Here is a 26,697-nt window from a genome sequence, read left to right on the forward strand (position 1 = left end):
CCCACTAGTACAGAGAAATGTCATTTGAAACAGACTGGGCTTGAAATGAAACAAAAAAAAAGTGTAGTTTGAAACAAAAAAGTTTTCTCTTTTAAATTTTATGAAATGCTGTGCTGCAGCAACACTCACAGCATTTTAAACACTGGATGTCACAATGCAACACAATAATGGAGGCACATCAGCAGGGATACACAAGGAGTTGGATGCTTGGAGTCCTTCAAAAAAAGGATAACATTCTCCTCTGGCACTCACACAGAGGTTGTGTCTTCAAATGTGCTGTTCCCCATGCGTGCACCAAAATGCTACATCCAACCTCAAGCACTCTCCAATCATGATATTTAAAATAAAAAAAAAATAGATTTTGGACTATTTGCCTTCTGTTTTTTTAGTCATTAAGATTCATGTTATCTTTTTTTCCCCTCCATATTTATAACAAGAAAACACTTCAAATCTCAAAACAGTAAAACATCAGATGCCATGAGATTTGCAAAATATCCCAAGAACTGGTAATATTAACACATGCACCAAAGCACTCTCTCTCTTGCTGTGTCAATTTGAGGAGGATTTCATCCCATAAATCATCCTGTTGCCCTTATATCATTACTATTTTTATCTAGTACTTAATGAAAAGTAGAAGGTGAATAATACTTTGGGAAGCTAATCCTTAGCTTACATGGTCATAGATTTCACTGGGATGCAAAATTCAAAGCAGAAAAAGACCTCATCCCATGAACTGTTTCTGCTCATTCAGAAAAGTCAGTTCTGTTTCATTTGTGCAAGTGATTAGTAAAAAGACTCAGTCATGGCAACAGTGCATTCCTATATGCAGAGAATCTCCTTTCTGTTGAAGGAGAAAATTATCTCCCCATCGGACTCTATGAAAAGCTAGTATCTTGTCTGTACACATATTTTCCCACTTTAATGACAATAATTAAAGCACTGAAACTCCCGAGTGTGGATGGAATTATGTCACTATGAAGGTGTTTTATACCAATATAGTTATTTTTATAGAGGTGTAGTGGGGTGGAGTGGACACCCACTGACCCAGGAGAGGAAGAGCCCCTCCGCATACCTCTTTGGATAGAGCCTGACCCGCTCCTCTCCCCACACCTGGCTGTAAGTCAGGAGGCAGAGCCAGAACTATTAAAGGCCAGTCCAGGAGAGCAGTAGGGGGTCAGCCAGCAAAGGAGGCAGAGGTCGATCCTGTGCTACCAGGCTGCGAAGCCGAGGACAGACTTAGGCCCCTGTGCCCACAAAAGGCTGAGGAGTGGCCTAGATCCCCACATCTACTAGAGGTTGGCCTGGATCAACATACTCGTCGGAGTTGCTGCCTCACCCTGACCTAGAGCCAGGGGTTTGGAACTCTGCCTGTGTTGATTCGCTGCCCCGCCCAGGGCCAAACGGGTATCTGGGGGACTCCAGTGAGGTGGAGGAGCCACCCACTCACCCAGGAGGGGAAGAGCCCCTTGGCGCACCCCTACAACAGGATATAGGGATAAACTTTGTTGGCATAAGGCACCTTTATACTAGCATAACTGTCCACGGTTTTTGATTGGCTTTTTTCTTTTTTCCTGAAATAATTAGATGCCCTAACAAACAGTTAGATCATTAAAACTTTTAAGTCTAAACTAGGGATGTTAGTGGCTGGATATTAGCTAAATGTTAAACAGTTAGCTAAATATTTAATGGTTCCCGGTGTGTACGTGTACACACACACACACACGACTGACACACACACACACACGACTGGCTGGCTCCGTCCCAGCCCGCCAATCCGAGTTTTCAATGAAGAACATTCAGGAGGTGACAACGGGCTCCCTGGGAGTGGAACTAGGGAGCACACTGGTTGCCAGCCCCGCCCTTGGGGGGCATTAAGTAACTGTAACCGCTAAGAAATTTAGTGGTAAGATGCTTATTAAAATAACCGCTTTCTAACATCTCTAGTGTAAACCAGGCTTAAAAACCACCTACAGACCAAAGCAGAAAATGGTAAAATATCCTGCTAAACTTTTCAGACTTTTTTATCAAAAATTCCCAGCCCCTTAACTTGTTTTCAAACAGAAACAGATACCTTCACGGATACCAAGGTTTTATTTTGGCCTTGTCTACACTGCATAGTTTTGTCGCCAAAAGCTTTTCTGCATAAGTCAAGCACTTTAATTAAACTATTCTTGCATGTCCACACTGAGCTCCTTGATTCAGCAGAGTGCACTCACACTAGCAGCTTTTGCATCAACACAGAGTAGTACTGAATAATTCAGTGTTCAAAATCAGGGACTTGATCCTTCAAGATTCTGAGTATGCTGCTCCCCTCCAACAAACGTTCCCTAGACCCCACTACAGTGAATATAGCTGCACATGTATAAGTGTATACAAGGCGGGTTCCTTATTTTGTAAAGCCCCCTCTCATTCAAATATATCTTTTAAGGTTTTACAGAGTAAAGAAATCACACTAGGAGAGATTAAATTAAGAAGCTTAAACAAATATGGCTCTGTCTACGCAGGTGATCAGCCCCAATTCTGCCATGCACAGCCAAAAACCAGTGCAGCTGCACCAGAGCTATCCCTATGTCTAGGGAATTAAACCTACAATTTCAAGAGTGTGCCTCCATTTCAAGCACAAGTCAACTCAGCCAGCACGGTACAAATCAGAACTTTCCTTGTCTATGGCTGGGGTTTGTTTGTACCAGCACAGCTATACCAAAGTCAGAGTCCCAAATACAGCTAGACAAGGCCTTAGACCAGGGGTGAGCAATCATATTTAATGGGGAGGCCACTCCAAGATTTTGGAAAGTGGTCAAGGGCCGCACGCACTCTTCCATGATATTAATGGAGGAGGTGCGGGGTCTAGGATGAAGTTGGGTGCAGAAGGGAGCTTGAGTAAGAGATTTGGGTGCAGGAGGGCCTGTAAGATCTGGGAGGGAGTTTGGGTGAAGGAGGCAGTTGTGACCTGGGGCATGGGTTTGAGTTGTGACACAGGGCAGGGGATTACAGTGCAGGGGTTTGGATCGTGACCTAGGGCAGGGGTTGGGGTGCAGCGTATGGGCTTAAGAGGGGGGCAGAGGGTTTGGGAGATGTGGGGGTAGGTCTCTAGGGTTGGCTTCAGAAGATCCACAGCAGAAGGATAAATGCATGGAGCAACCTTTTCATTTTGGGGGACAGAGAACCCATTTCCAGCTGTGTGCTCCTTTCGGGGTGGTGTGTGTGTGAGTTTTTGTTTGCAAACAGAATAGTAGCAATTTTCTTTTGCTACTTTGGTAATCGGGGGGGGGGGGGGGGGAGGGTTCTGAGCACCAAGAGGAATTAAGAATTTTTTACTCAGTGAAACATGGGCCATTAGTTGGAACAAATGCCAAAGTGAAACATTTTTCAGGAAGTTTGGGGTCAGAATGTTTTACCTTGGGGAGGGGAGGCCCAGCTGCAAGGAGTATTGGGGGGGGGGGAGACGTTTTTCTTCTCAGATGAATGGCTTACATTTGTTGTGGATTTGAATGTGCTTGGTAACCCATAAACATTCATACCAGCCAGCTCCAAAGGGATAACTCTTGATTCACATGGTCATGATGCATCATTTATGCAGATTTCCCATAGCAGTTTGCACTGAAAGAGGAAAGCAGCAGAACACAGTTGCTCAAAAGAGAGAGCACCACTGTTAATCAACACATAGAAAGCATGCATGCATGAAAGGAGGTGTTTCCAAGTAGGCAACACAAGAGCCCTGCGCAGATACAAAGTTTGTATCTGCATCTGTATCCTCAAAAATGAGCGGGGAATATCCACATCGACATCTGCAAATGTGGATGCCTGCTGATATAAAGCAGATATCCACGGATTTGCAAGGCTCTATTTATTCTTACATAAGAGGAAGTATATATGAGAGTCTACAACCAGAAGCTGTGTAGTCCAGTAGCTCATGCACTGGCCAGGGACGCAGAATTCTATCCCCTGCTATGCTCCTGATTAGCCTTGCGATAGTGGACAAGTTCTTCACATAGGCAAAAAAAGTAGGAGGGACGGGGTTCTGCAGCACCCCCGATTTTGCACCTGGCTTCCCCCCATACTCATAGGCCACCCCCGCTGCCTGCCATCCCTAGCTATGATGTCATTTCAGGAGGGAAGGGGGCTGCAACCGCATGTACTGAGATGTTGCTTGCTCTTCTTCCCAAACCCGACTCTCAGAGAGCAAGGAGAAAGTACGGAGTTTGACTGCATTTCCCTCACCAGCCAGGAGCAAGAGGAGGGGGCAGAGGAGTAATTCAAGCAAGCTGTGTGCTGTCTTCTCACTCTGTTTGGTTTTCTTCTTTGTTTGTTTCTGTCCCTGCAGCCCTCTCCTGAAATAGTGCCCTTGGTAGCCTGAGCTGTGGTGTCCAACCAGTTCTGAAGCGGTAGCCACTATAGCGGCTACTGCTATAGCGAACGAGCCACACTCCACCGGCCAAATAGCCACATGTGGCTAGTGGATAGTGTGTTGGACACCATGGGCCTACAGGCTCTGCAGACTCCCTTCTTCATGCTCCATGCCACTGGCCCTGGAGGCTCCACTGCCACTTGGGGTCCTGCTGGCCTGGGACTCTGCAGCCTCCTCCAGCTGTGACTAGGGTTGCCAACTCTCCCAGACTGGACACCATTTGCAGCAAAAGGTGTCTGGTCAAGCTGGCAACCCTACATGACCCCAGCCTGAGGCAGTGTGGTTAGCAGGGATAGGGGACACAGCTCAGTACCCCCACCTTAAAATAGTTCCAGTGCCACTGGTTCTTTGCGTTTATTATCCCATCTCCTCATGGTGTGTCTTGTTTATTCAGATTGTAGAACCCTTGAACACGCACTGTCTCTTACACAAGCAGCCCCCAATCACAGCTGGGACCTCTAGGTAACACACTAATACAAATAAAGAAAGAGAGTCACATTCCCCCAAAGGCTGCAGTGTACCTTTAACCTACTGTAAGACAGGTTAATTTATATCCTTGCAAAGTCAACCCTGCTTCTACAGAACTATTTACCACGCTGTTTTAAGAAACACATATATTTGCAGCAGCAATATTAGGGAAGCGTGGTACTTACTGCCAGTATAATACAGAGAAGTTGCTGAAGAAGCACGCTCAATAATTATTGCAGAAAAAGTGAGCTTTCAAGCAAATTTCCTGTTGAGTGCTTCTCAGGAATGGTGCATCACAGCTTTTTTCCATTCCCATAACACAGCTTGAGAGAGGAGGACAGTTTTGGGGCTAATGTGAGTAAGTGGACCTCAAGATAAGCAGGCTCTGACACAGGCTCTCTGTGTGACCCTGGCTAAGTCTCATAACCTTTCCGTACTTCAGATTCCTCTTCTGTAAAATGGAGGTAATTAAAGAAAATGAGTGACATAGGAAATAAAAGCATAGATAGGCTGCTGCCCGCATTTTTATTAACACGGCTGAGATTTTTCAAAACAGTCAAAGAGAATTTCAGTAAGAGCTGAGCAAAAAGACTCTCTTTAGAGCCTCTGAAAATCTCAGCCCATTTGATTAGATGCATTTTAAGACTACTGTGGCTGGTCTGTGCTCCCACCATTGCGCCTACTTGTACAGCAGACTTGCTGGGGGTAGTAATGGTGGGTTATTTTAAGTGAAAATGTTAGACTAGACAGTCGCTCCAAATATAGTTTCTGAAAGCCCTGTGCAGATACAAAAACGTCAATCCGCATCCATAAGGCTCAACTCATCAGCCAATCTGCAATCCGGATTTTACTTGCATCCGCACAGCAAGCCATCTGGAGGGGAGGGAAGATGGAGCACAGATGAGTGAGGAGGGGGCAGGGCTGTGCAGGCAAGAGGCAGGCAGCATGAAAGCAGGGACTGTGAGTAAAGGGGAGCAGGGACCTGGGGCTGGAACTCCGCAGGTCAGTGCTCACCCAGGTGGGGGGAGAGAGAGCTGGGCAGGATGGGCACTTGGCTCCTTCTGCAGGGAGATTTAGGATGGAGCTTGTTGCATCCTTTACCTGCCAGCAGTGCAGGGCCTCACCCTCGTCCCCACCCCACCCCCCAGCGCCGGAGTGGTGGTGTTGGTGGGGAGAGAGCCCTGCGTGGTATCCGCTTCACTATCCCCAGATATGAAGCGGATATCCACAGATGTGCAGGGCTCTATAGTTACTGCTCTGGGTGCTTACTGGGACAAATCAGCAACGCTGGTAGTTTTGCCTGTTCACTGGCAGATTAGTCCCTGGGCCAATGAAGCCCATGCCCAGGGTCCCAGAGCAATTGGATGGCCCCAGAAAAACAGGCACCCTCAAGCACCAACCCATTTCACCCACCCACCGTTCCTGCTAATGGAGCAAGGTTGGGGCACAGGAGCATGACCTGCCCTGCCTATCTGCCCATCCTGCCAGAGGCTTGCCCCGCTATACCCACCTGACACTCCAGCTGGGGAATGGGAGAAACCCCTGTGCCCTGTCCCTACTTCCCCGGCAGGAGTACTGTGGGGGAGGAGGGGACAGGGCAAGTCCTCATGCCATGACCGCATTTCCCCAACAGGAATGCAGTGGGTACGGGAGACTGCAGGTGGAAGGGGTCTCCTTATGCTCTGGCCTAGGACACCACAAAACAATAATCTACCTCTGAGCATGTTACTTGTTAGTTATACCAGAAAAGTTTGTATCTCCTGTGCAACTCTGTGGATTTCATCATTAGCTTGAGAGTGGCTTTATGAGAAACCTGTCCAAATCCATGAGTAAAAATGTACTTCAAAAGAAAAAAGTTTTAAAAAAGGACATTCCTCTGGAAAGACAGCCCAAGGTCTCACACCTCAGATTCTGCTTCCAGTTCTATCGTGGTCTGATTGTATAGCCTTGAGAAACTCACCCAAACTATCTGCCTACATTAAGGCGTCTGTAAAATGAGGAACACATAGCATCTCTAAAATTCTCTCTAGTGCATGTCTTCGTATTCACTTAATTTTTTTTAGTCAAAAGGATCTACATCCTTGGACAACGACTTCTTTAAATCATCTGACTTCCTTTTTGGCAATTTTCAGAGCTCAGCAGCTGCCCTGCTCAATGACTCAGGCAGGAAAGGGCTGTACTTTAAGGCAGGCCTAGCCAGCATATTCCTGCTCCGAATTCTGGCCCTTTAAGAGCATTGGGATTCTGGAAATTGTAGCCCCCCCAGTGGCTAAGATGACTGAAGGTCACTGCAAGGCATGCTGAAACGAAGTACCAGGGAACATGAGCATCACATGACTCTGAAGGAGAAGATAGCAGAGAAGCCGCAGCCCCATGGTGGAAGAAAGAAGAAATCTGGAAAAGGCCTGAGAAGATACTGAAAGACTTCGTGGAGAGGTGATGGAAATAGGGTTGCCAGATGGTTTCAACAAAAATACTGGACACACTTGACATTACATCACAATCCACATTACATCTTTAGAAAATACCGGACATTTATATTTTTTCATTTATATTTTCTCAGTTTGTTTCCCAAACAGAAAACTCAAATACTGGACTGTCCGGTTCAAAACCAAACACCTGGCAACCCTAGATGGAAAAGACTCAGGGCAATACAGTGCTGGTGTGGTCTGGAGGGCCACTGATGCCTTTTGTATTAGGCTTCCCGAAACCAGAGCTTCTGGAGATGGTGAAAGAAAGTCTTCCTTATTGTCCTGATACAAAGGAAGAAACCTGAACAAACCCTTAGGCTGTGTCTAGACTGCATCCCTTTTCCGTAAAAGGGATGCAAATTAGACACATCGCAATCGCAAATGAAGCGGGGATTTAAATCCCCTCCGCTTCATTTGCATAAAAATGGCTGTCGCTTTTTTCCTGCTCGGAGCTTTGCCGGAAAAAGCACCAGTCTAGACACGAATCTTTCGGAAAATAAAGCCTTTTCCGAAAGATCCCTTATTCCTTATTTTAAGAGGAATAAGGGATCTTTCGGAAAAGGCTTTATTTTCCAAAAGATCTGCGTCTAGACTGGCGCTTTTTTCCGGCAAAGCTCCAAGCCGGAAAAAAGCAGCAGCCATTTTTATGCAAATGAAGTGGGGGGGATTTAAATCCCCGCTTAATTTGCAATTGCAATGTGTCTAATTTGCATCCCTTTTACAGAAAAGGGATGCAGTCTAGACACAGCCTTAGGGTGAAAGACTATTGCACTTTGAGGCTGGTTGGTTGGTTGGAACTCATCGTTGCCTGGAAAAGGAGGACTTTTTTTGGCAAGAGGGCTGACTCATCCAATCAGTCAGGGGAAAGCCATTTTGAATGGCAGCCCGAGGCAGTGGATGCATCTCTGTGCTGGAGATGTAAGATGTGCCATTAAACTTAGTAATACTGTACTTTGGGTAAGGAAACCACTAATGCTAGTCTTACCGTCCCAGCTATAGGCACATCCAAGGGGAATACCAAACACTGTAATGCCTTTAAAAGGATTCAGGGACAGCAAGTATAATTTACAGCATTTTAATAGTGCCTGGAGACCCTGTACGGTTTTGACTCAGCATAGAAGTCTGGAATTTACGTATCTTCCCAACCCATCCCTCCAGTCTTAAGGTGAAGAAATTGTGGAAGTCCATTAATAGATGATGGCAGAGCAAGGAGTATAACTCTCAAATGTTGGTTCTCCTAATTGCTCACTTTCTGTTAATAGTTTGATTTTTCCTATGCAATTTCTTTGCTTTGATAAAGCATCACTAAATCAGACCTTGTGGTTAGAATGCACTGAGTTAACTGCTGATTAAGTATGTTCATGGGAGCATTAGAAGGCAAAGTCCTTTTTGTACTTTTAGGATAGTATAGCAGGACGACTCTCCTGGAGACTCAGTTTGTCCTTGATTTAAAAGGACTCTTTCCTCCCACTTCTGCAAGACTGAAGAAGCCATTCCACTGGGAGTCAAGAAACCTGGACCCCAGCAATAACTTGCTGTGTAACCTTGGGCAAGTCATTTAGCCTCTCTGTGACACAGTCTTCCCAGTCTGTAAAATGGGCATAATAATCTTCCACCCAACTTTGTAAATGCTGGATATCTATGGATGAAGTTGCCATTTTAGCGTTAAGGATCACTGCAATATTGAGTGCACAAAAATGTAGACTGTTCTACAGTGAATCATAGACTTAGTTCTTGGAAAATCTGCTACCTTGTCCTATCAAAGTAGACAGACCTATTGCCTTATTTTTTCATGTCCTCGCTCCCCCAACTTTGAACATCCTTAGTCATGACTATAGTGGACAAAGCTTTGTATGCTATTTCATCGCAAATGCCCATGAAGGTAAATTTGAATACAGTTGGCACCATATACTATTAAATAACCCAGCAGCTCTCTCAGGGCTTGTCTACACTACAGAGAAGGTCAACACTGCTGCAGTCGATCTTCCAAGGTTTGAATTAGCAGGTCTAGTGAGGACTCCCTGATTCAAACTGAGAGGGTGCTCCCACTGGCGCTGGTAGTCCTGCTCCTCATGAGCATGTGCTCCCATCGACCTCCCACTATGGGGATGGTGCCAAAACATTAAGATACTTGGACTAAAGCTACATAATTAACGTAGCTGGAGTTGCATATTTTAAATCAACTTTCCCCTTTAGCGTAGACATGGCCTCAGAGTGCAAGTCCTGTAGCTAAAGTCAAGCTGTCCCTTAATGACAAGCCCTGAAGCCATTCAAGTGTGCTTCCACTGTTTTCTTTTAAAATGTTTAATCTAAGGCCCATGAACCCTACTCTTAATATAGCTAATTCAAAGAACAAAATGTAACTTTCACTGTAAATGAGCAAGGATTTATTCATCTCCTAGTGCTTCCTGAAATTAAATGAGATTATTTCTCAGTATCTTTTGTATTTGGCTTTGAGTCAGGACAGCAGTTTGGATTCAGCTGAATACTGAGGAGAAATGTCTAAATTCTAATCAATTATGAACCTCCGTCATTTCTCTGCCACAAACATTTTTATTTATTTGAAGAGAGTATGTGGTCTCTTAGCCAGAGAGTGCACCACCCTCTTTAAAACCAAATAAATAAAAGCTTCCCTGTGGTCTTCGTAACTCTGTTCTCCTGGGCCATACAGAACACTACTTGGTTACCAGAACTCACGAAGGGACAAGTTACCTGGAGGTTACAGCAGAGAAGTTTAAGGCAAAACACCACAGGAATTGATCCCTGCCTCTCAATGACTCAGTGGCCTTGTATAAGTCATTTAACCACTTGTTCATCAATTTGCACATGACCCAGCTCAGAGCTGTTGAGAGATCACGTCAACTAGGGATGAATAGAGGCATATGCAAAAATCACTTGCCTAATTTGCACACTTGACTAGCAGAACTGTGTGCACAGATTTGGGTATTTGTATGTGTAATGCTGGGTCGTTAGCTGTCCATCTGCACACACACGAACTGAACATGCAATACTGGCACCTGCGCACAAGGTTGTGAGTAGGGCTGCAGATTTGTCATGGCACTTTTGTCAAAACTGTGGCTCAGTCATCATGGAAACTTTAGCAAACGTCACAGGTTTAATGACTGCTCCAAGACTTGATTTAACAAACACAAAATGCCTTGACAGACATGCAGCTCTTCAAAAATCACAACAGGCCACTGTCACCCAGCTCCACTCCCACCACTGCTCTGCACAGCTGAGGGGGGCAGAGCAGCACCCACAGTAGGACCCTCCATCCCATAACTCTAATCCCAGCTCAGTGAGAAGCAGAGACCCATAGGATGGGCAGGGAGGGGCTGGGAAAGCAACCTGCCCCACACTCCCCAAGGAATGACAGCTTCTGTCCTCCATGGAACTGGGCCCCAGCGCTGTAGGGCAAGCCTGCCCTACACTTACCTTAACATTGGCAGTAATGGCTTGCGTGTCCCACAGAGTTAGCATGGCCAAACCTGAGCAACGCTGCAACCCCGTGCACCAGGTCATAATGCTTGTAGGAAACCTGGTCCAGCCATGTGAAAGTAAGTGGGTGCACCCTGGTGCGCAGCTCCAGCAAGAGCTGGCTGAGCTGCAGCAAAAGCCAGCAGGGAGCTATCTGAAGAGCTGGCAAGGACCTGGGTTGCAAGAGAACCCAGGTTGTAAGGAATTTAAGTTCCTTTCACCCCTGTGTGGGAGTTTTATTAGATCAATAGCTCCCTTGTGCTGTACCACCCACAGAGACTCACTGGGAAGCAGTTTGATTCAGTCTGAATCTTCTGATAGGCCTTGCACTGATCTCATGTCAGTTTTTGGAGCAGCGGCTATTTCATTGGACATACTTAGGCCACCCTGCAACGTGTGGCAGTGGCAATGTTGGAGGGAGAAGCTCTCCTGCCAATATAGCATTGTGCACACTACTACTTATGTCAATGCAACTTATGCTGCTGGGGAAGGGTGTTTTTTCACACCCCTGAGTGGTATAAATTGTAAGAACATACGTAGTCATGTAGACTAGGGATGTAAAATCCTGTTTAATTGGTTAAATTGTTAAACATAGTGCTAATACTATGTTTAAAAGTTTAACCAATTAATTGGGAGTGGGTGATGGAGCCATACCAGCAGGGCTGGAGGTTGGAGTCCAGCCTCTGCATGAGGGCTGCAACTTCTGTCATGGCTCCCGGCACCCAGACGGACTAGGAAGTGGCAGCCCCGCACAGGGGGCCCAGCAGGGCTGGTCCTGGGTACTGGTTAACCATTACTCAATAAGCATCGCCTGAAACTTACCAGGTAACTGGTTAACTGATTATCTGTCAACATCCCTAATGTAGACGTGGCCTTAAGGTAGGTTTGGTGAGAACAGATTCAGACCCAGAATCTGGAAGCAACTAGCTTTAAATTCATTCTCAAATGTACCCAGAAAAGGTCTCACAGGATTAATCATTGAGGGTAGTGGTATCATCCAGTGAGCTCTTGTGACAGTTTGCAGCGACACTACTGTCTCAACCATTGATAAATGCCAAAGCTGAACAAACCCCAAAAAGAAGAGGACAAAGCTAGAAAATCCAACAACAAATGTTTATTTCAAGTGGGCACAGTTCACACAAGTGTGCTCATTCCTCTCTGAAAGTCAGTTCTGATAAAGAATGGTACTTCCAAAAGCTACTATTACTAAACAAAATCAAACTGTATCCCTGCAATTTTTTTGGTAGATGTTTCAGATCCTCAAACCTGAAGTGGTTCTTTTCTATAAGAATTGCAATTAAATAGTTTATTAGCCCTCTTACTTCTTTTCTCACCTTTCCCCATGATGCAATTGCTGCAAAAGGCCAACAATGCATTTTCCAAACAGAACGCAAAGCAGTAACCAAAACAATGTCTAAAAAGACTACAGCTCTCAACTGCAATAACAGCCATGGTGCTGGCAGTTTAGCCACTTAGCCTAAGGAGCAGTATTACTAGCTGCTAGGTTTCTCTGCATGGGTGTTACCATAATACAGGTCTCTAGTAAAGTCCATGGCCATGTTTTCACCCCCGGAAAGATCAACACTGCCATGATCTTCCAGAGTTCAATTTAGTGGGTCTAGTAAAGACCCACTAAATCAAACTCAGAACGCACCCCCATCAGTGGCCAGTACTCCTGCTCCTGCGAGGACTATGGGAAGTTGATGGGAGTGTTTGCTTCCCTCGGCCTCCCACTGTGGGGATGGTGGGGAAACTCAAATAAAGGTACATCGACTCCAGCTATGTAATTAACGTAGCTGGAATTGCATATCTAGATTCAACTTTCCCTTTTAGCATAGACCTGACCTCATACATAACAAAAACCATCCTTTGGTCATAGGTACAGGCAGTCCCCAAGTTACGCGGATCCGACTTATGTCGGATCCGCACTTACAAACGGGGCTTTCTCGCCCCGGAGCTCGCAGGCAGCGGGACCGCCCAGAGCGCAGAGGTCCTGCCACCTCAACCTCCGGGGCGAGAAAAGCTGCTCCCGGTGCCTTTGGTCTGCTGGGGACCGTCTCCAGCAGACCAAGGACACCGGGAGCAAAGCCGGGGAGGTGGAGGGGTCCCGCATCTCTGAGGCTTTGCTCTGGCAAAGCCGGGGAGGCGCGGGACTCCGCTGCCACTGCGGCTTTGCTCCCGGTGTCCCTGGTCTGCTGGAGACGGTCCCCAGCAGACCAGGGGTACCGGGAGCAAAGCCGCAGCAGCAGCGGGGTCCCGCGCCTCTGAGGCTTTGCCAGAGCAAAGCCTCAGAGGCGCAGGACTCCGCCACCGCTGCCACTTTGCTCCCGGTGCCTCTGGTCTGCTGGGGACCGTCTCCAGCAGACCAGGGACACCGGGAGCAAAGCCGGGGAGGTGGAGGGGTCCCGCGCCTCTGAGGCTTTGCTCTAGCAAAGCCGGGGAGGCGCGGGACTCCGCCACCACTGCCGCTTTGCTCCTGGTGCCTCTGGTCTGCTTGGGACCGTCTCCAGCAGACCAGGGACACTGGGAGCAAAGCCGCGGAGCACGCGGGCAGCGGACAGCCCAGATGCACCGCCGCTGTCCCACTGCCGGCGTGTTCTGCGGCTTTGCTCCCCGTCTCCCTGGTCTGCTGGTCTCCAGCAGACCAGGGAGACGAAGAGCAAAGCCGCGGAGGACCCGGGCAGCGGGACCGCGGTGCATCTCGGTCCCCCGCCTGCGTCTCCCTGGTCTGCTGGGGGGGGGGGGCACAGCTAGTATGCCCGCCCCCAGCAGTCCAGGCTTTTCTCCGGACGCCTGTGGTAGAGCAGCTGGGGCGCTGCCGGTTGGTCCCGCAGCGCCGCTCTGGGCGCTACTGGAGCAACCCAGCAGCACCCCAGCTGCTCTGCCCCAGGCGTCCCCAAGTCAGCCGCTGCTGAAACTGACCAGCGCTGACTACAGGAAGCCCAAGGCAGAGTTGCTCTGCCCCAGGCTTCCTGGAATCAGCGCTGATCAGTTTCAGCAGCAGCTGACTTGGGGATACCTGGGGTTCTTAAGTTGAATCTGTATGTAAGTCGGAACTGGCGTCCAGATTCAGCCTGTTGAAACTGATCAGAGGCTGATTCCAGGAAGCCCGGGGCAGAGCAACTGCCTCGGGCTTCCTGTAGTCAGCCCCTGGTCAGTTTCAGCAGCGGCTGAATCTGGATGCCAGTTCCGACTTACATACAGATTCAACTTAAGAACAAACCTACAGTCCCTATCTTGTACGTAACCCGGGGAATGCCTGTATTCCCTAACTTCCACACCAAACAGAACCTTAAAAAAAGCCTCTAGCCAGCTGTTAGCCAGCCAAACTTGTGCGCAGAATCACAATTCACCAAGGATTCGGTTTACTGAATGAAAATACCTTTGTGTGGAACACAGTGGAAATGTGCAGGTCTGGATGAGAATTAATGTCTCTTTTCAAGTGTTCTTTATAATTTGGTACTGATGGATGATGCAAATGGAGACAGATGTCCTCTTAAAAATTCATATAGCAAGTCTTCCTGTTTGCTCTCCAGTATATTTTATCCCTGACCTAACTGGAGAAGAAGGAGGGATTTATTGTCCATGCCAGTTGAAGGGTTCTGAGTTAGTGGTTTTTGTGGTGTGGACATTTACTTGGAACAAGATCAATGCCACTAGTTTATTTCATCAGACAAGCAGAAGTGTCAGATCAGAAGAGCTCCAGTTCTGGATGCCTGGTGAAGATGGGCACAAGTCACAAATGGGGGACTTTGGTACAGAAAGTTTTCCACCCAGAATCTGGGCTACCACCAAAGCTAGAGCAGCAGGTCCCTGCAGGTGTGTTCCAAAGCAGGCCTTCATGCAGATGTCTGATTCTCAATGCAACCCTCCTCACATGCTGTTTTGTTTGTAGTTGTATAGCAGGAATAATTCAGATAGCCATTGCTTGTAGGAATACAGAAGCACAATAAAGCCACCTTTACACGGCATATGTTGGCACAGAGTTGCAGGGCATTTCTATGGGCAAGCAAAATTTGTTTTAAACAAACTGACTTGAATCATCTAGTAGATGCATCCCAGCTCCTTCCTTTGGTGGTTCTAATCAACTCACAAAGCAGAACGGTCAGATCAAGTCATTTGCAAAAGTTTCAAATAATGACAGTAAGTGATGATTACCTTTAGAGCTGCAGTTCTCAACTAGGGGCTGGGCACAGGTTCCAGGGGTCTACCACACAGGGCTAGCATTACACTCATGGGAACCCATGACAGAAAGTTGAAACCTCACCATGCAGGGCTGAATACTGGGGCTGAAGCCAAAGCCTTTGTGGAGGTCTCTGTGGTGTGGGGACTTGGGCAACTTGCTCAACTCCCTAACCCTGGCCCAGGGCTTTTTTATGCAGAAAAACATTTGTGGCACAGGCAATTCATGGAGTTTTTATAACATGTTGTGAGGGCCTCAGTAGCAAAAAGGTTGAGACCCTCTGCTTTAGAGGACACATTTAGAGCTAGAATGAAAGAATCCTCATCCTGAAGCCCATTTCTAGTTCCTCTAGGATTCTTCCTCCCTGCTCCGACTACCAATCTCTTTAGCAGCTATCCTTGAAAATGCTGGTTCAGCTTTCAATATAGTCTTGGGCAATGAAGCTCATCGCTTATGAAGCCTGTTGTTGATTACCTGTCTGGAATGACTTGCACAATGCCAGATTAACCGGGGTCACCCACCACATGCAAACACAAGGCTGAAGGAATTCAAAATTCCAAGCAAACAACTTCAGTCACAAAAACTACAAAGTAGTTGCAATGGGGGAGAAAGGGGACCACCTGCAAGTACATCAAAATAGTAGCTACCTAGTATCCAGTCAAATAATTTCAGAAAAATCCTTGTCCTCTATATTCAGTGGGAAATGTGAATTAAGAGATAAATGCAAACTAACTTCTCCTTGGCTGTTCATGAGTAGAAGTCCTATGAGTAGAAGTCACATCCCTATTCAAAACTCCAAGCACTTCTATGGTGACTGAACATATAGGACAATGTCTTATGTCTCTTCAGATGGAGAGGCAGACAGATTAGGGGAGAGGCAGACAGATTAGGAGAATGCCCACGAGTCACAAACAGAGGAAGAGAGGAAGAGAAGGGTTATAAACTCAGGAATTCCTAGTTCCTATCTCAGACCACTAGACCGCATTCTCCTCTCCTTTGCCGCGACAGCAAAGGCAATGTTTTCTTCTCAAATCTGAACTGCTTGGCTTCGTCTAGACTGGCCACAAATTCCGGAAAAGGGATGCAAATCAGGTAAGTCAGCATAGGGAAATCCGCGGGGGATTTAAATATCCCCCACGGATTTAAATAAACATGTCCGCCGCTTTTTTTTTCCGGCTTGGGGAAAAGCCGGAAAAAAAGTGTCTAGACTGGCGCGATCCTCCGGAATAAAGCCCTTAAAGTAGGAATAAGAGATCCTCCGGAAAAGGGCTTTATTCCGGAGGATCGCGCCAGTCTAGACACTTTTTTTCCGGCTTTTCCCCAAGCCGGAAAAAAAAGCGGCGGACATGTTTATTTAAATCCGTGGGGGATATTTAAATCCCCCGCGGATTTCCCTATGCTGACTTACCTGATTTGCATCCCTTTTCCGGAATTTGTGGCCAGTCTAGACGTAGCCCTTTAGTATTCTGATTTGCAAATCATTCTGCTCTGACATATCTAGAATTCATCTTAGGGTATGTCTACACTGCAAGGCTATTTCGGGATACCAGAGGTATCCCAAAATAACTACCCCATGTCCAAGAAATGCACCCATTATTTTGAAATATTTTTCGAAATAACAGACACACTATTTCGGTTTCCTGTAAACCTCATTGCAGGAGGAATAAGACATGGCTTGAAATAGCACTTTATTTTGAAATTTGGCACCGTAGCACAAATTGCGTATCTTATTTTGATTTCAGTGTGCAGTGTAGACGTACCCTTAGAAAAGCTGTGCATCTGCCAGTTTTCGATAAATTTCTTTCCATATTGACAATTAATAGATGTAGAAGAATTAGATTTTTTTTTACTCAGTAAATGTTGAGTAAACAAATTCGCTGACATATGCAAACCAACAAAAATTCCCATCAATAATCTGAATTTACATTTGGGAAAGTAAGAAAATGGCTGCTTAAAAATTTAGCCTGATTTAAGGATACCTGCTTTGTATATTTTGATGTGATGGTGACAATTTATGCTGTTAATGGTTATAAAATGTGCATCTCAACATCTACAATCATTAAATATTTTCCTGCAACTGTGAAAATGTAAATAAACTGAAGAACTTAAATATAAACATGGCTATTACCCATTAAAATTATTAAAAATAAATATCAGATTTGCCAAGCCTAAATATTAAGCATAACCAATGTCTTAACCCCTGGGGCAGCTGTTAGTCTTACATGCTTGCAGCAGGAAGATTATGTAGGTCTGTTTATAGGTCTCCCATTCCCTGGGAGCCTAGCGACTAATGCATTCATTTCATAGTTGCTTATTTAGGTTTGGTATCCAGATACTAGAACAAGGGAACTGGTTCCATTTAATTTGAGTTCCTGCTACTAGGTCTCATGTGACATCTTGAAATCTTGGGTCTGGTTCCTGGCATAATTCCTAAATGTTAATGAATAACTTTGGAGGCACATGTTTCAAAATATTAAGAGAGACAACAAAGATTCCTACATGAAGCCTTTCCCAACCCACACAAAAGAGCTTCTTGCTCCCCCTAATTCTGGGCTGGGGAATGTTGCCTTCCCCTTAAGGGTGCTGCCAAAGGGGAGCAGAAAACCTAAAATCCATACAATCATATGGAGATGGTTTCCAAAACATTTCCCTCGTTAAGACATTAAGACATCTCCGTAATTATAACTAAATATTTATGGTACGTCTGTGTGTCTATCACAGGCTGACCGGGAGGAGGGCGGGGGGGAAGGCGGGAGGAGTGGAGCTGGCTGGGGGAATTGGGGGGGTCACCAGCCAGACTGGAGCAGGGCTGGCTGGGAGGGGCTGAAGGATGAGCGGGGGGAGAGAATCGGCCAGCGGGGAGTGGGACTGACCCGGGCGCACACAGATCCCGGAATGCTGCCCATCCCGCGCACAGTCCTGGCGAAGCACAAGCGAGTCCGGCCCCGGGGATTCCATTTCGCCCTCCTTCCTCTTCCTCTCCCTCCCCCGCCCCTGGTGTAGTTGCGTACTGCCTGGCTGGTAGACACACTGATGCAGAGTGAGTGGTCTACCAGCCAGGCAGTTCTCAACTATGTACTGATACTCCTAATAATAATAAAAATTACCTAATTAGAAAATACCGGACATTTTATATGTCCAGTATTTTCTCAATTTGTTTCCCGGACAGAACCCTCAAATACCGGACTGTCCAGTTCAAAACCGGACACCTGGCAACCCTATGAACAGTATGCGGCATTTAAAAGCGCCACATGCTCCTGGCAGGGCGGGGCAGGCTACGCACACTTCCCTGCCCCCAGGCCAATTAGGGCCTGGGCACAGGGGAGCGGCAGGGCCTCCGCAGACTGGATCTGGCCCGTGGAGGCCCTTTTGCTCACCCCTGCCCTACTACATACAGCTTTGCCACAAGTCATGTGATCCCTCTGCTTTGAAATGCTCAATGCTCACCTTGATGTCCAACTATACTCAGTGATTTGATTTATTAAAATAATTTGATGTTGCGGACACTTGAACTTTCCTACACCAAACACTTAAGCTCCGATTTTTCCATAAAAGAAACCAAGTCATGGTTTCTATGAAGCACAATGTAACATATTTCCAATCCTGCTCTATAAAATGTGACCAATGCTATACAAAGCACTAAAACCATTTTTAAGTTTGCAAGTGACTGGCATCCATTGTTCCAGCATGAGAACTGAAAAATAACGAAGCTAACAGCTAGACTGAAGCAGCTCTATGACGTGTGTTTATGGAATTATCCAACTCATCCAAAACAAAAATGAGTATTTGGTAGTTTCTGAGTTAGTGCCACAGATGGCAGTACTTGAAATACCACCCAACTACTGATTACTCAGTTAATGTAATTATTTTAGTGGAAGAATTAATTTTGATTAAAGAAAAGGAGTTGCCAAGGGAAAATCCAAGTACAGGTCACTATAGAGGGGTAGCTGCCCCACTCTGCCCACAATGAGCTAAAGGAGTCTAGAAGCAGCGGGCGCAGAGCCCTGGCCAATCAGAAAGGGGTTTAGAAGGAGCCAATCAAAAGGCAGCTTACTAAGGAAGCCCTGGTTTCCAAGGAAGCATCTTAGCGGGAGAAGAGCAAGGGAGGATACCTGCCAGGCTGCAGGCCTTGCGATAAGGGTCAGGAGGGTGCAAGGGAAGTGGCCCAGGAAAGAGGAGGCAGTTGAGAGGCGAAAGGAAGGCAGGACAAGGTTACTGCCAGAGGGCTCTGGGCCCAGGGTAGTGGGTGGCCCTAGGTCCCTGCATTGCACCACACCTAGCCACACTGAGGAGTAGCCTTGACGGATTGTGGCTTCCCTGAGGTGAGGGGCTAAGACGGAGGCTGCAGTTGGCTACAGTGGCAGTTGCAAGACTGAGGACTGCTGATCCCCCTGGAAGCACAAGGTGGAGGGCACAGCCGGAGGGAAGTGTCCTGAAGAGGACACCATGATCCTGGGAGCAACAGGGGGCCAGAACAGAGCACGGAGTGACAATGAGCGAGACACCAGCCTGAAAAGGGTGCCCTGCTGAGCACTGAGTTCATTCCCAGTGTGACCAGCAGGAGGTGCCACAGCAGTGAGTTAGACCCCGTTACAGTCACTTACAAACCACTTTCGGATTTCAGTAAGGGACTGAATCTCATATCCATGCTTCTGGTTGATCCACAAACTGTTTTGCAACAGTATAAAGAACAAACACTGCTTCTGTAAACAGGGAGCGAAACAAGGCAACTTAATCTCTGAAAGAGTTAAACATTTGTGCTTTAGCTGTGCCCTTCCTGCTTATAAAACTATTAAGGAGTTACATCAGATGGGGAGCAATGTAAGCTCATTTCTATTTCTATAACCTCTTTCAACCAGGAAGACTCCAAAGCATTTTATTTATATTGCAAACTATATTCAGGAGGTCACACTTGAAACTCAGCAACTTCTGGAGCAGAATTGTCCTCTCAACACTCCAATATCTTCAGATCTCAGAAAAAACAGACAAAATTCAGTGCCCAAATAAAACTCCAGAGGGAATTTAGATAGACAATGTAATTATTCTGAACTTGGCAGAGACACTGGAGTGACTCTTGTGGGTAAGCCCACAGTTCTTTCCATACTTCCTTCAAATTCAATTCTCATGCAAAAGTAGACATCTCTGCTGTTCGCACTCAGCTCAGCATTTCTGCTGTTTAATACATGAATGCAGAACTTTAATAATCTGCAGTCGGTGATCTAACCCAAGATGTTACAAATTCTGAAGATTATTGAAGCAGCAGCAGTGAATACACATTGCGGTCAGTCTAAAGAACTAAAAACAAACAAAAGCCAGTCTGAGCCAAATAATAGTATCCCTCCTCTTAGCTCAGGGCTACTCAACATGCAGGCCACAGCCTGTTTGTTTGCTGCCCATGGTGTGGTTTGGGTTTACGTAGGGGATCCTTTGAACATGGCCTCCACAAGGAACACGCTCCATAACGGCGAGGCACCTCCCAAGTGGGATGAGCACTGAAAGACGCAAGCGGACAGACTGGCTGCAACAGACGGGTACAGGGTGTCAGCATTTCTAGCCTCCAGGAAGGAGGTGCTGGGAGCACCAAGGCATTTTGGTAAGTGCTTTGTATTCATGCCTGTTCGTGTGAAAGAAGCTATTTGCATATATAGTTGCATGTATATTCAACCACACTTAAGTTTCAGCTCTCAGCATGTGCTGTATCATTGTAGCCCCCCGGGGCTTTCAAAGTTGTGTAGCCCTCTCTTAGCTGCTTTGCTTCAGAAATGGCTGAGTCTAGGAGCATAGAGCCTCTGCTGCTACTTTTTGGTAGGAGTGAGGAACCTCAACCCGGGGGCCAACTGCAGTCCCGGGCTTACGTGGATGTGGCCCCCAAGGCTCAAGGCCCCTTCTCAGATTAGGGAGCCCGCGCTGGCACTCCATCCCCCCTGCTGCTCCACTGCAGGGCTGGAAGTGCACAAAATCTACTAAGCTGTGGTCCCAAGGCTCTAATGTGCAAGCAAGGGGAAATGTGGGGAGTGTCTTTCTCCTCAGTTGGGAGCTACAGTCAGTGAGGGGGTTTTTGTTTGTTTTTTTGCTTCTCACTTGTGTGCAGCCCCTGAACCAAAAAAGTTTCCTCACCCCTGCTTCATGGGTTGTTGTTTTTTTAAGATTGTAATCAAGAACAATAGAGAGGCAATAAGAAAGATGAGGGCTGGTTTCTTCCCTTCCCTTCCCTTCCCTTCCCTTCCCCTACACTCCTCTCATGATGGATGCAGCATGGCAAAGGCAGTATAGACTGTCTTTTATCCCAAAAGCCATAAATAATTACAACAGAGTCCTGAAAATGATTAAGTTGCTAATGAGGTCTCCAAACAGCATCATTAATACCTGTCCTGATTTATGAAATGCAGAGATGGCCTTCTCACAAGTGAGCAATTTGGTGTGAGCTTCCTTGCAATCATTAGAAATGATACATTCTGGTCTCGCCATCATTCCTGGCCAATGAAAAAGGCTTGCACTGTTCTAGGGATTTGTTTAATGAATTTCAGATTACATGCACACAAATGGGTCAGTTTCTGAACTCTTATACTTAGGTATGCATTCACCACAGAGTTTGTGTTAGAATGTCCACCAGACTTGCAGGGTGAGTGCTTTATTCGGTATGCTGTCCTCTCAATACTTAAAGTGAGTGTGTGTAAGTATTAGCATAGTGGTGGGCAACCTGCAGCCTATTGGGGTTCAATGTGAGGCCTATGAGACATTTTGTTTACTGTTGCCCACGTGTAGGGTTGCCATATTTTGCTGGTTTCCATCCAGTTTTTTTTCTACCAGTATTACTTAAGTGACACACAGGGCTGGCCTTACCATGAGGCGAACTGAGGCAGCCACCTCAGGTGCCAGACTGTGGTGGGGAGCGGGGCACCCCTAGGATTCAGAGTGCAGAAAATTGTGTCCGCTGCTGGTGCATATGTATTCTCTCTGCTCTAGAAGCACAGAGATGGTGGAATGCCATGAGAGGAGTAGAACAGGAAGAAGGCAGAATTGAGACCTTTCAAAGTTTTGGCCCAAGCAAGGGGGTATCGGAGCATCATTTGAGCTCCCCACTTCAGGTGCCAAAATGTTGTGGGCTGGCCCTGGTGACACATACATAAAGCAAAAGCACGTGAAGTAAGGTGTGTGCTGGTTGCATACAGCATTGACTGAGAGCCGTGTGCTTCTATGATGCTATGGTTCAGCGTGCACACCTCACAAATTCTAGGTGCGCAAGCACAGTTAGCAAAAATACCCTATCCCAGGAGACCATCTTGGTTACGACAATCTTGCAGCCAACTGAGATGAAGGAGGACCACTTATGAGGCCCAATCACTAGCCTAGGTTGCCCATCGCTGTACTAGCATCTTGACAGGAACCTTGAAATACAGTGGAATATGGTTCCCCTTCCCTCACCAACCTCCTGCAGTCATACCCCTGTAATCCCATGTGTCCACTATATTTTTATATTGACTTAAGGCATCTCACTGTTTTTAACTTTTCTATTTTTCTAGCTAGTTCTATGCAAATTCCCCTATCCACTGCACACAATTCTACAAAGGCACCACAGATTCAAACTGCAGCACTCCTGCTTCCTCTAGACTAGAAAATGCTAACAATGCTTGGTTGCTGGTCTTAGCTTTACGAGTTAATTGCAGTGAGCAAATATTTGATATTTGTCCGCTACCTTCCTTTGAAATATCCAAAGTCATGTTGCCATTTCCTCATTTATTTATATTTATACAGACTGAATTGTTTTAAGCTATATGCAATTACAGCTCATATTTTGAGGAGTTGTGCCTGGTTATGTCTGGTTAAGAGTCTCATAGCACTACTTTTTTTGCGGAACACCAAGGGTGGGGGGGGGAGGGGGAGAAAAGGACAGGGAAAAGTTGTTGAGCAAAAAAAACCCACACTTTAAGAAATACTGCTTTAGCCTAACTCAGTGAAGAAGGCACCGAATCTTTGAACCCAGATAAGTGGGAAGGGGGAGGGGGGGAACCAGCAAATTTTAGAAAACTTTTGAAACCTTTTCCTTGCTTGGTCACACATTCCTAATCCCGGGCTTCATTTCCAGAAAACCAAACTACAATTAAATTTAAACTACACTCAGGCAAAACATTTTATCATGTTTTGTCACCTTCTCATAAGTGAATGTTTTTTTCCTGAAAAAAATCAGGAAAAGCTCAGCTTCATGTCTGTCTTGTTTCATAGCTTCTGTGATACAAGTTTAGGGGATTTCTGGAGTCCTATCCACTTGCTATCTATAAAATGTACCACATTCTGTGTGAATACTGGTGTGTGCCATCTTAAAAGGAATGTTTTCTGGAAGCAGATGTGTAAGACTTGTTTCAAGTCTGGGGGAAACATGGAAGCTGCCAAGCATGGGCCAGGTGACATTTCAGGTGACAGCTCCTGACAGTGGGATGTTCACTGGGTGCTGGTTGAACAGCTGCAAATACGATCTCCCATATTTTTGCCAGGGTGCTAAGAATAATTCTGAAACTACACAGCATCCTTTCCCAGGAGAGAGACAAAAGGTTTCCCTGGTGAGATAGGAGATGTAATCAAGAAGTCTGAAACAATTGGTTATCATAATAACCTTTCCTCTTCTATTCCATTGTCCCTTGCTCCTTTTGTATTTTTATTGGGATGCTCCATGAGACCCTACTAGGCAGTTGCCAGATGTCTGATTTTCAAATGGAAAGACAGGTCAAAAAAGGACTTATGCAGTATCTAGTCAGATGTACTGACCAGACACCAAAAATCCAATTACCCCAGGCAGGTGAGAAGGGGGGCACTGCCTTCTATCTACATCTCATGGGCAGTTGCACTTCACAGCTGGGACTGCAGGTCCCATCCAAGACACAGAGCAGAGGAAGCCCAGCTGGGAATGTGAAGGGGGAAAAAAGGAGAGGACTGAGGAATAAGGAAGGAAGAGAAGTAGAAAGCAAGGTGGGGGAGAAGCACGAGCAAGGGGCAGAACCTTGGGTGAAGGAAACAGGGTGGACTGAGGTTCCAGTGCTCCTGTTGTAGTCTCCAGTTTTCAGACGCTGAGGTGCAATGTTGCCAACTTTCCGCTTGTTTCTCCACATTTATTCTCCGAGTGTCTCCAGGCCAAACCACAGCATCTTAGGCCTTATGTATTGCCCTGCAGACTCTGATATCACATTGATACCATCTCAGATCATGACAGCTGCTGTCCTAGAAGCTCGTTAGCATGTCAAATATTCTAGGACCATTTTCAAAGTTGAACTTGTTTTGTATGTAAACAACAAAACGGTTACATTTGATCTCCTTAATCCGGGTGTCTGAGCTGGAACACCAGTGGTTCGGACTCCCAATGGCCCTCCCAGACCCTGCACCCCCACTAGCAGTTTAAATACATTAAGGATTTATTTTATGACATGTAGAGTACTCTATAATGGTTTGTACATACAAAAGCTTTCATAATAGACTCTGTCTACTCTTCACAGGCCCACCAACAGGAGAGCAAGGGGGCAGTTGTCCCAGGGCCCAGCAATTCAAAGGGATCCAGGCTCCCAGCAATTGCTGCTGCTACTCTGGCAGTTGAAGCCCAGAGCCCTTTAAATTTCTGTCAGAGTACTACATGGCACGTTCCAGGATAGGGATGTTAAATATCAGTTAATTGAATAGTCAATAGGATTTTTATCGGTTAGTCAACTATTCTATAGACCCTGGAGACAAGGCTAGCAGCCGGTGTGCTCCATTCCCACTCCTGAGGTGCCCCCCTGCCACTCTGTGGGGTGTCATGTGGGAGTTAGTCCATGAGGGGAGCCAGTTTAAAAACCAGTCTCCCTCAAGGACCGGCTGTCTGTCACCCTGCACTGCTGCACGGCGTGGGGCAGCACCAGACCCTGTCCAGAGGCAGGGACGGGGCTGAGCTCCCAGACTCTGCACAAGCTGGAACTGAGCTGGGTGGGCTGCCTGCCCGCCTGGTTCTTAATACACTTTTAATGCAGAGCTGCAGTAGGAATTGGTCCCAGATCTGGCACAAGCCAGGACTTAAGTCAAGCTGCTGGCCAGCCTGCTAAAAAGTTACTGGCAATGGGGGGGGGGGGAGGGGGCGGAGGAAGAATGTGTGTAATTTATAGCACTAACCTATAAGCTTTTGCGTATCGGTTAATCGACTACACTGTTGCATCCCTACTCCGGGCAACTTTAAGGGCTGAGGAGACAGTTTGGTGTAATCCTGGCAGGCTGTCCCAGCCCCATCATTTCCAGGAGGACAGAGCCAGGTCTCATACACATCTTGCCCAGCGGCCTGGAGAAGCTGTTACACCCCTGACCCTTCATTATGACGGACATCCATGGTCCAGAAAATTCCATAAGATGACATAGCCCATTTCCCAAGGTTGCCAGATTAAAGAGGTTGAAATGTATTCAACTGAGACAGCATATGGCTGAAGAGAGAGATAATCGGGATGGCTTACAGAAGTAGGAAAGGGCTTTAATACCCTTTCATCTCTACATATCTAACAGGACGGAGCTGAAGTAAAAATGATAATCCAAAACAACAGTACATATTATATATCACGTTAGCCTTGATTCTTGCTTGTTGTTACAGGGGGCTCCAGCTGTATTCATGTAAAACTGCCTCAATCAATATGTATATATGACATCTTAGCCTGGCATCCAATAGAAAATAGAGAGTAGAGTATCTGATTAAACATGTACCACAAATTGTTCCAATACGACAAAATTACATGCTTCCTATCACACACACAAATAAATAAGTTCTTGTATATTTGAATTTCAATGTAACCCTATACACGTGAAGTTATACACACTTGCCTGACTGGTGCAATTTGAGTAATTTTGTCCCAACAGGGTGAAACAATATTTGTGTCACAAAAAAGTGCATTTTGTAAAAGGCCTTTTATCATCATTTTGCACCTGTATCCTTACAAAGAAAACAAAGGAATTTATATTCCTTGGCCACCACTGGGATTCCTCTATCAGACAGACATATAAAATGATAGTGACTGTCCATAAATAGAATGCCTAAGAAATTTGTCTGAAAGTTTAAAGCTGCTAAATTTTTCTTTGACTCAAGAGTTGCTTCACGCTGGGTGCTCTACATCCAGCTCTGAAATGATTTGTAACTTCATTCACAAAAGCGAGGCTCTCGGACCACTGCTGCTACTTTCTTAGCAGGAGTAATGTCTGAGTGGAGGTGAAGAGGTCAGACAAGGGCAAAGTCCAAAGTAATTTTAAGTGGTTCAGCTAAGTACAGAGGGCTAATGGGAAACCATTTTAATTTATTACAGTCATCCCCAGTGAATATAAAGACAACATTTTTCCTTCAGCAGCTTGATTACAAAGCAGTAAATCCCTTTGTGTATATAGAAGAATCATGGACAGTATAGATCAAATGTCTGAAAGGACTCTACCTATTGTTCTGTGTATTAGATGTAAGTTTAAATATTGTAGAATAATTGTTTCGGGAATAAATGTTTTGAATGTACATATTCAGATTTTTCAGATCTATTGAGGACTTCTGGACCTACTTTTTTAATATACATGCCTTTAAATTTTTTTTACCATTTCTCCACTCTCAAAGGCCACCTATGCAGAAGACACTTTCTGACTCTCACCCCTACTGCCCAATCCTGGCTAGAAGTGTGTTCTGTTTTTTTCAGAACCCACAAACTATCCCT

At 46.1% G+C, this 26,697-nt stretch overlaps 1 protein-coding gene across 6 annotated transcripts in view; it reads right to left on the bottom strand.

The window, feature by feature from the left end:
• The window catches only part of EYA2 (EYA transcriptional coactivator and phosphatase 2), a 171,919-nt gene that overhangs the window by 120,997 nt on the left and 24,225 nt on the right, over positions 1–26,697 (bottom strand). Inside the window, exon 1 of one of the 6 annotated variants that reach the window (XM_075901578.2) lies at positions 14,860–14,893. The exons of the other annotated variants lie outside the window; for them this stretch is intronic. The gene's annotated coding sequence lies outside the window, so the exon portion shown is untranslated. Of the gene's footprint in view, positions 1–14,859; positions 14,894–26,697 lie in introns of those variants that run through there. 6 annotated transcript variants of the gene reach the window in all.

Source organism: Pelodiscus sinensis, chromosome 17 (genome assembly GCF_052426305.1).
Source record: "Pelodiscus sinensis isolate ZL-2025 chromosome 17, ASM5242630v1, whole genome shotgun sequence".
Classification (NCBI taxonomy): Eukaryota; Metazoa; Chordata; order Testudines; family Trionychidae; genus Pelodiscus; species Pelodiscus sinensis.